Genomic DNA, 10356 nt, shown 5'->3' on the forward strand with positions numbered 1-10356 from the left:
TGTGCCTATGGGAACCCTAATGAGAGTACACTGATGATCAAGGCCATACCCATGCATGCAGGTGAGGACACAGCAGTATTATTAGGTGAAAGGCCCCTTTGCCCTACGCATGTGCGAGGGCAATGACTCAGTAGTAGCAGTATACGTACTCTCAAGCACAGCCTTATGTAACCTGATTATGTTACCGTAGCACGAGCATCACCAACTGGCACACAGCCTCTTCTGTTTGACCAGCCAACTGGGCTAGGCTGCTTTGTGGGGCTGCTTTGGAGAACTGCTTTGTCTGATGGCTCCTGTAGAAGCAATGGCTATTCAGTCTACAAAAAAGCCTCTTCTGTATGTGCCTACGACGTCTCCTGTCTTGTCTAATACCTGGCGTCTGGGGAGCTGTGCTCCTGCAGTGCCCTGACCCTGGATCAAGCCTCCAACCTTGGCCTATGGGGATGACACTCTAACCAACTGAGCTACCTGGCCAGGACCACACTTTTACTATTGAAAGGAAGCTTAGTTTATCCCTTTGTTCCCAATCGCCACTCTTTATTGAATCTCCTCTGGTTTCTTTTTTTGTATTTAATCAAGGTACAAACTAGATGCAATAGAAGCTATGACCTGGAGCGTGCAAGTTGATGACCTTTCCCACGCATGTCCACTTGGGTCAGAGCCTCCCAAGTCAAGACGTGAGCAGTTTCTGTCACGCAGGAGGCTTCCTCAAAGACAACTACTCTCCTGATGTTGTCACCACGGGACTGGCTTTGTCCCCGTTAGAACTTCACTTAAATGGGACCACATGGGATGTGTGTTGTTCGTGTCTGGCGACTTTTGCCCAGCATTGTGTCTGCAAGGCTTCCCCATATTGTCCTGTGTCACAGGAATTGTTTTTTTTATTTTTTATTTCTATATATATATTCCTCTCCACATCTTAAGGCCTAACAGGGACATGGGAGACTCCACACTCAGCCCTCTGGGCCCCGGCTTTTCCTGGATGAATGGACTGAAGAAATTCAGCTGCTTTGCTCCGGCCTTGGGGACCTCATCACAGCCCAGCATCAAAGCCAAACCAGCATCATGGAATCAGGCTTGGGTTCAAATTGTTCAGCTGCCACTTCTTGGCAAGGTGACCTTGGGCAAGCCACTAACCCTTCATTTCCTTCCTTCATCTGGAAAACACACATATAATTATAGGATGACTGTGTGGCATTGCTGTGAAGATGAAAGAACACGATCCATATGTCTGGTACTCAGGAATAGTAGATGCTTGCTAAGTGCTAGTTATTTTTATTATGGCTTAAACCACCAGACACTCCCCCATAGTTGTCTTTATTTGGGATCTTTGCCAATCCACAGCTATTTGCTGCCTGCTCAGGCCTCAATTTCCCCAACTTTTAAAAAAAATATATTTTATTGATTTTTTACAGAGAGGAAGAGAGGGATAGAGAGACAGAAACATCGATGAGAAAGAAACATCGATCAGCTGCCTCTTGCACACCCCCTACTGGGGATGTGCATGCAACCAAGGTATATGCCCTTGACCGGAATCGAACCCAGGACCTTTCAGTCTGCAGGCTGACGCTCTATCCACTGAGCCAAACCGGTTTCGGCTAATTTCCCCAATTTTTTTTTTTTTTTTAATATATTTTATTGATTTTTCACAGAGAGGAAGGGAGAGAGCTAGAGAGCTAGAAACGCCGATGAGAGAGAAACATCGACCAGCTGCCTCTTGCACACCCCCTACCGGGGATGTGCCCGCAACCAAGGTACATGCCCTTGATTGGAATCGAACCTGGGACCTTTCAGTCTATCCATTGAGCCAAACCGGTTTCGGCCTAATTTCCCCAACTTTTTAAAACATTTTTATAAATGGCACAGAAAGCAACCGGAACCCGGAAGAAATATAAGGAAGCACACATATATAGGGGCCTTTTACAAGCACCATAAAGAAACCATTGTATCCTCCTCGGAGAGGATTCATTATCAGATCTTTCATTCAGGACTTTGAACTTGAGCTTCACAAAGTGCTGAGTAAAGAAGTAGCTTAACAGCAGAAGGCAGGCACCAATTTGAGACTCAACCTGCTCTTGCAGATGGAGAAGTCTGAGCCACTCCCACTCACTTACAATGGTCTAGTGCCTCCCCGCCAGAAAGCTGCTGTCCTTACCCACGCGGCCACACACCAAGCTCAGGCCCATGGAGGGGGCCTGGGTACATTATGAGGATCCCAACGTCACTTCATGACTCAGCCTGACCGCAGTGACGTGGCACCACGGTGGCCGTGTCCAGGGTGCACTTACCCCACCCCCCGCCAGCGATGACCGTCACCTCTCCTACAAACCACTACAAAGGACTGATAACAACAGCAAGTGTATTTGATGTGGGTGGATCATTTGAGAATTTCAGAGCCACACGGGAAGTGTCTTCAGAACCATTTCTGTCTTTGTGGATTCGTATGTGAGATTTCAGAACTGTAGGTGAGCATGCTAACTCCCTGTCACCCCTAAGTTCATCCTGACAGTGAAATTCTGGAGCCAGCACCGGCCACATTCCCGGGATACAGTCACTCTGTCCTGTGGCAGTCACCTCGCCCACAGGACACGCTGGCAGCCACCGCAGTGGAATAACACTGATAAGGAAGAACATTTGTTGAGTGATTACTTCATGTATTAGCTCTTTTAATCCAGTCAACATGTCTGCCTGGCCAGGTAGCTCAGCTAGTTGGAGCATCGTCTAGATGCACCATGATAGTAGGTTGGATTCCCAGTCATGGCACATACAAAAAGCAACCAATGAATGAATAAGTGGAACAACAAATCGATGTTTCTCTCTAGCTCTCTCAAATCAATCAACAAGGTTTTTTAAAAATCCACCATTTCTGGAGGGGGCGTTATGGATTGAATTGTGTGTCCTCCAAAAAGATGTAGCCCCAACCCTCATTTCCGGTGACCGTGATGGTCTTTGGAAAACAGGGTCTTTACAAAAAGATCAAGTTGAGATGAGGTTATTAAGGTGGGTCCCAACCCAATGACTTGTGGTGGTTCTTATTAAAAGGACACACACACACACACACGGGGAGGGGGCCACGTGATGATAAAGACAGAAATTGGGTGACTTGTCTAAAAACCAAGGAACAAAAAACAAAACAAAACAAAACAAAACAAAAACAAGGAACACCAAAGGTTACCAGCAAAGCCCCAGAAGCTATGGGAGAGGACTAGAACACCTTGTTCCTCACAGCCCTCAGAAGGAACCCTCCGTTGATGGTCCTTGGTTGTAAATAGCCCTAGCAAGCTATTACAGGTGGGGACTATTTTTATCCACATGTTACAGGTGAGGAAACAGGGTTGACTCTGACTCTGCCAGGGCCTTAGAGAGACAGCTGGGATGATGGAGGAGCTGAGGTGGGCCCAGGAAAGTTCTGGAGGGGCTGTGTGCTCCTACCCCTCCTCCCCTGATATGGGCTACATTCCCACAGGAGCAGGGAGATCGGGGCCCAGGCCCAGACCCAGACCCAGACCTATGTCTTCTCTGCTTCCACTCATCTCTAAAGGCCTCATGAAGGAAGGGCCGAGCCAGTGGTTGAGGAAGGAGCTGCAAACGTTCACAACTTAAGGCCTTTGTATCGGATGAATGCAGTGCACATTATCTTGTCTGACATTTAAGCGTGGGATGCGGTTGAGACTGCAAGATTGTGGCTCAGTAGGGGGCCCACCAGGTTGAGCTGAGTTCTTTGAGACTACACCTTGGGTTTCTCTCTGTTTCTCCTGGGTTCTCGGGTGTATTCTACGTGTTAGTCCCCTGACTGCTTTCGACAGTGCGTACATCTCTGAGTCTCTTTGTCTAGGCCCTTTCCTGCAGGTGCTCTTTGAACTCAAATCCTGAATTTTTGTTATAACCAAATACTTGCTGAGTTTTGTTTCATGCATTGTTCCCTGCCTCAGGGTCACAAAGACATTCCCTTCCATTTCTTTCTCCAACTGAACAGCTTTGCCTCTTCCTCTCCATGGAGACGAACCCCTCTGGAGTCCACCTTTGTGTGGGGTGAGGTCGGGGCCCGCAGGTAGCAAACAAGTCCTCCCAGCTCCTAACCGCTCTGGTTTCTGACAAGCTAAGCCCCGAGCTCCTCAGTCAGGAGCCTTTTAACCACGGCTGTTTCCTTATCCCCGGCCCCCTTCCCTCGTTTCTGTTATCGATCTCCTTCCACAGGTGGGTGAATTATTTTTTAACGCCTATGTCCATCTGTCAAAATAAATCCAACAGTTTGAGGAAGCCCTGCACATCCTTGCCCTTGACGCACAGATGACGTGAATGTATTAAGGATTAAGAAGTCCTTCAATTTCCCAATGCATAGTGGTCCCCCTTTGATATACTGGGTGCCTCTGCAGACAGACACCCTGGTCCCTGTGCCTTTGGGGTGGCCCCCACCAAGGTGATGTGTTAGTACCTTCTCAAAGCCCACGGCCGATCTCGGTGAGCTGGCTGAGGAGCACCTCTGAGGTGTGGGGAAAGCTGCCTGTTTGAATCCCTGAAGAGACAGAGACAAAAGGAGTTCAGGGGATGAACTTCAAAGCCAGAGCCAGTGAGTCAGCATCTCACCCCCAGCATCACTCTTGGGTTGGGCCAACCCTCCCAAGCCTGGCCCATGCCAATATCCTCCAAGTTAGAACCTCCCCTAGGATCACTAACCCCTCCCGGCCTGCACATTCTGCTTTGAGCGAAGTGCTCAGACTCAGGCCATACCAGAGCCTTTGGGCAAGTCCAGAGTTTGTCCCATCCTGTCTCCTTATTTCATGTCACCTGGAATCTCTTGGCCACTGCTTCTTGAAGCACCTTGTTGATTCCAAGTCTACCTGATTCGGTGCTCAGCTCAGTGAACGGGGTGGAGGGCAGGTGCTAGGATGGATTGGTAATGCCTGCCATGGTTACAGAGTAAGGGGTGGTGGGTTTGCACTGCACCAAAATCACATCCTGACTCGAATCTATGGGGCAGTTCAGAGGCCCTTCCTGGGGCCGATGGGAGCCTCGGGAGGGAACTAGGCTCTGCAGGTATAAAAAGACTGTTGGCAGCACTTGTCCAAGCCAGCCTCAGCCTGCCCACCACGCCCTCAGCCTCTTCAGTCCTGTGTGCCAGGTGACCCCACCTCCATGGTGGCAGCCCATTGGACGGTGGGTGAGGACCCAATCTATAGGCAGATTCACCAGTCTTTAGGGTGGTCTGTTTGGAAAATTAACTTCCCCAAGTAGACCCTATTGGGAAACACGAATTCAAGGCAAAGAGTAGGACAGTTGACCACAAAAAACAGAAGCTGTTCTATCGACAAAGAGAAGTAGGGAGAGAGGAGAGAAGCTGACTGGGTTAAGGATACACCCAGGTGTGACAACCCTCAATTTCTCAATTCCTGACACATCAGTCCCTGGGAGTGCCCTAGGGCAGGGTGTGGAAGGTAAAAGCTATGCCTGCTGATTTATCAGTGAGGTCCCCAGAGCCCCCTGGACCGGTTTCCAGTCAAAGGTATTGTTCCTGCACTGAAGGCTGAGGGATGGGGGCTGAGCCCACCTTCCAGGCTTGTCCAGTCCCCGTCTCCGGCTGTGGATGTCATGGGGGGGCTCCTGAGGACATGCCGCGAGGTCACAGAGTCGGGGTGACTGAAAGGACAGCCAACTCCAGTGAGAACTCGTTTCCTGGGCCATTTGGGTGGGTGCAGTGTGGCATCCTCCCTGGGACACCTGCCCTCAGCTGGGGGCCCAGTAACAGATTTCAGCTGGGGGACCGGGATGGGACTTTAAGACAACATGTGTGAGTTTGTTGCAATCTGGCGTTAGCCTTTCATTACTTATCTAAGCGCGTAGAATGGGACCTGGCACCTAGAATAGAACAGTTGAGCAAAAACACAGAAGCTGTCCGGTGGACAAAGAGCGGCGGAGACAGAGGAATCCAGGCTTGTGTCAGGAGCTGGAGGAACAGAGTGGGTTTGGCGGCTGCCCTCATGGAGCTGGGAGTTGTTCATAGAAACAACAGACCCAAAATGGAATCGCTTTTGCTAAGCACCACCAGGACGGAACGGAACGCTTAACTTCAAGACACTTTCAACCTCTCCCGGGAGTGGCGTTTTAAACCAATTAGCCTGAATGTCCTAGTCAGCACTGGTGAGCTAATCTGTCTGCGAGAACCCCCCGCCCGCCCCTCAGGGAAGGTGACTTTGCCTGAAATGATCCACTCTTATCCTGGTTTTGGCCCACCCCCTTTTTGCCTGTAAAAACCTTCCATTTTGTACCACTCCTGAAGTGCCCTTCTTAGTATGCTGCCAGATTCACAAATCATGTTATCCAGCCAGTTCGATCTTCAAATGCACCTGGTGGGATGGAGCCTAGAATCCAGCGGCTGCTGAGGGCCCCTGCCCACGTTTGTCTTCCACACAGCGGGTGGGACACTGCTCTTTTCCGGGCCTGGTCTCAGCCAGCCTGGGTGAGACTGGCGTCCACCCTCCACCCCCACACGTCTAGTCTGGCATCCACCCTCCTGCCCGGCCTGGATCAGCGGCTATGGCAGACTCTGTGCCCAAGGGGAGGGAGGCACCCTGGGCTGGGAGTAGGGAAGGCCACTGCTCAGGAGGGCAAAGGGGATGGAAGAGGGGGCAGGCCAGAGACTAACACACCAGGCGCAGTTGTGGGGCACCTTCTACTGAGTGTAAGGTCACCTTAATTGAGTGGCCACTGTGTGGCCGCCCCAGGCTCAGAGGCACCTCTGTCTTTGTTTCCGAGCTGGGTGTTCACATACAGTATTTATCCTCACACAACTCCCGAGCCCGGGAGACCAAACACAAGACGTCAGCTGGGCCATGCTCCTTCTAAAAGCCACGGGGAGAACTCTTCCTCGGCTCTCCCCGCCCCGGTGGCTTCCAGAATCCCTTGTCCTGTGACGGCGCGTCTCCCGCCTCTGCCTCCGCTGTCCCATTGCCCTCTCTGTGGGTTTCTCGTGTTTTGTCTTGGGGCCCAAATTTCCCATAAAGACACCAGTCGGGGACCTGCCCTAATCCCGTAGGACCCCATCTTCACGGCTCTCATGTGCCAAGACTTTATTCTCTTCACTCATGCGCCCATCTTGGTGAACGTGAATGGTGGGGTGTACGCTAGTCAGCCCAGCACAATCCCTTTGCCATTATCGGTCCCAGTACATCGGGTACTGTTTCCCTCATTTTACAGCTGGCGCTGGAGGAGGGACAGAGCCACACTCCGGAGGAAGAAGGAAGCACAATAGGACATCCTTCTCAGGGCAGTGACCGACCCAGGCTACTTATCAGCTGGGGTCTGGACTTCGGCCTCCCAGCCTCTGCTGCTTTCTCCCTGCCCTCCCCTCTCTGCCCCTCCCAGCAGCAGGCAGGAAGCAGCTTAGCCTCCTGCCTGCGGAGTCTGTTGGGTGCTGACCTGGCGGGAATAACCCAGCAGCAGCAGCAGAGGAGCAGGAACCGGGGAGGAAAACCAGCGGCTGGAACAAGCTGGAAGGAATGTTTATCTGGGGCCCACAGAGGGGAGAGGGCCGCAGAGGCCCACTTGCCTTGCCTGGGAAGGGCCCTTATCTCCTCTGAGGGGCGTGCCAGGGTGTGTGTGTGTGTGTGTGTGTGTGTGTGTGTGTGTGTGGTGGTGGTGGCGGCGGCCAGAGGCTTGGAGGGGTGGGGCCCTGCCCTGTTGCCTGCCCTCAGGCCTTGCCCAAGCTTGAGAACTGCTGATTCAAATCACAGGACAGGCTGGGCCCTTAGAGACATGTCAGCCCAGGGGTATCAAATATGTGTGGCTCTACCACCGGATTCCCTTCCTCCGAATCCCCCTTAACATCGTGCCCGGCGCAGCTACCACCCATCACATGCAGCTGACACACGTGTTAAACTCTGCCCTGTGGCTCTACCTCCAGACTCAGGAGTCTGAGCCTCCACAATGTCTCTCCGAGGGCTGAGCACTCCCTCGGAGGTTCTTTGTCTGAAGAGAGAGGCTGGCGGGCCTGGGCGAGTCTCCCGACCCAGATCCTGGGTGCTTTTCCGTGACTCTCAAACTTCTTACTCAGGGTGACAACCAAGCCTTCCCGTCTCTCCACTCCCCGTGACTCATTGCTGGTGCTGCCAAGAGGCCAGATTCCCAGCTGCTGCGCTTGCAGCCCTGGCTGGCACTGCTGTGGTGGGACCCGCCCTGCCCCCAGGCCAGCTGCTCTGAGCGCTGGGAAAGCTCAGAATGGTTTTGAAGTGCAGGTAGGAGTTTGCCTGGTCCAGAGAGTTCAAGGAGGGAATTCTGGGTGGAAGAATCAGCATATGCAGAGGGCCAGACAGAGCTGAGGGGAGGAAGGGATGGGTGGGAGAGGGGGCTGCAGAGGCTGGGAGATGGCAGGGAATCATTGTCCCTAAGACCTGGGTTCTGGTCTTGCTGTGGCACCTGGGGCAATCCTTGCTCTTCTGGGCCTTGGTGAGTCCATGTGTGTGTAAGGAGCGGTCCCGGCCTTGACCCGGGTTCCAGTGCCCTCTTCCTCTCTGACCTGCCAGTGCAGGTACCGCATGCTGATCCTTAGAGGGGCCCAGCCCGGCTGGGTCCTAGCCCAGCTGTCCCTGGGCCTCTGCACAGGGCTGGTGGGGAGAGAGACACTATGTCCTCAGGAGGCAGCCTGGCACAGGGCACCAGCCACCATATGCCACCCTGACCCTGAGGCAGTCATGCACCCTCTCAGGGGCCCTCCCCTCCGCAGCTCACCAGCCAGTGGAGTGTCTGGAGCGGGGGATGCCTGCACAGCCCAGGAATGTGTTTACTTCCCCCTGTGCAGGGAGGAAACCGAGCAAGGCCCTTCTGGATTCCTTCCCGGCCAGGCCAGCAGGCCTCTCCACCTCCTCCCGGCCACCACATTGTTCTCAGCAGCCCCTCCCCCCAGCTCCATCCGGGTGCTGTGCTGTCTCACTTTATAAACCTCCCCCCGTTAGGCCCGCCCGTGGCCTGGGGTGGGGTCTGCTCTCCCCCAGCTCTGTGTCTACCCCTGTGGGACCCTGACAAGCCCCTTGCCCTCTCTGACCTCCGTTTCCCCTTTCTACTAGGCGGGGATGGGATGAGGTGAGCTCTGAGGGACACTTCAGTCCTGGGAGTCAAGGGTTTGTGACATCTTCCAGGAAGGCGAGGCGATCTAAAGGTTCTGAGCACGGTTGTCAGTCACTCACCAACGCGTCAGTCCCTGCATGTGCTGGGCTCTGACCAGGTGCTGCCCATGGAGCAGCGAACAAGGCAGCTGCCATCCCGGCTCGGTGAGGGGGATGCACAGGAGAACACTCATCACCAAGGAATGATCAGAGAGGGAAGGTGAGGGGTCAGGGAGGGGCCCTCCCAGGAGGTGACATTTAAACGGAGATGTGGAGGAGGAAATGGGTGTGTGCGTTGAGAAAGGGGCAGGGAAGAACATTCCAGGGTGCGGGGCACACATTGGGTCTGATCTGGTGGGGAGACTTTACTATTAGGGCCCCTGGGGCCTTCGAAAGGGCCCTTCACCTCCCTTAAGCTCGCTGTCTTTATTTGCAAAATAACAATATAGAGTTTGTGAGATACTCATGAGGATTTAATGGCATGGCTCCCCCTGCTTATTTGGGGCCTTACGGGGCATCAGCACCTGAGAAATGGCAGCAAAGTACCTCATTACGCTCTGCACATATATGATGTATATCTATTGGTCTCCTTATAGCTTATAATCCACTTGCCTTTGTTTTTCTTTATTCTTCTCCTATCTTTAACTTGCACCATTAAGTTGCATTTTATGTATTCCTTTCCATTTCTGTAAAGGGGATATTATTTCTATTCCTATTCCTATTACGAAAGTGCTGCTATACAAATGTGAGGAAGTCTTATCACATATTCCAAGCGTCTCAAGCTGCATGGACATATAATTATTGCATCACAGAATCCAAAGCTCCTTGTATCCTGAAGCCTCATTCACATGCTGGGGAGCTGTGGATGTTGGGGTGCCCTAACAGCCCAGGTGGAGTTAGACATGTTGGCAGGGAGTGAGTCCTGGGGGGAGAGAGGTCTCCGAGGGCCGGAGGGCAGTGGGATGGTCACAGAGCAGCGCTGTGTGCCTGGGGCTCTGAACTCAGACGGCTGGGGGCCCAGGTCCGAAGGCCTGGGCCTAGAGAAACGAGGTCATGCTTTTAATGCTTCTACCTCCCAGTTCATCGTTTCCATTATCCTGTTTTATTTGAAATTTAATCTTCCAAACCATCCTCTCAGATCCCCGTGGGGAGTGGGTGGGTGGCAGTGGGTCCCAGATGCCTGAGGGACCAGAGCTGACAGCCTCCATCTGGCTCCACCCGCTCTTTTCTCCAGGGAGGTCCCCACACGTGTGAATGT

At 52.9% G+C, this 10356-nt stretch overlaps 1 long non-coding RNA gene across 1 annotated transcript; it reads right to left on the reverse strand.

The window, feature by feature from the left end:
* Positions 1-469: 469 nt before the first annotated feature.
* LOC311623711 lies at positions 470-7518 on the reverse strand. The gene is made up of 3 exons (XR_014795201.1): positions 7417-7518; positions 4436-4516; positions 470-1157 (listed from the first exon to the last, which is right to left on the reverse strand). It is a non-coding gene; the product is annotated as an uncharacterized lncRNA (long non-coding RNA).
* Between the last annotated feature and the right edge of the window lie 2838 nt (positions 7519-10356).

The sequence above is a fragment of the Pipistrellus hanaki genome, assembly GCF_964339955.1.
Source record: "Pipistrellus hanaki genome assembly, chromosome: 5".
Taxonomy (NCBI): Eukaryota; Metazoa; Chordata; class Mammalia; order Chiroptera; family Vespertilionidae; genus Pipistrellus; species Pipistrellus hanaki.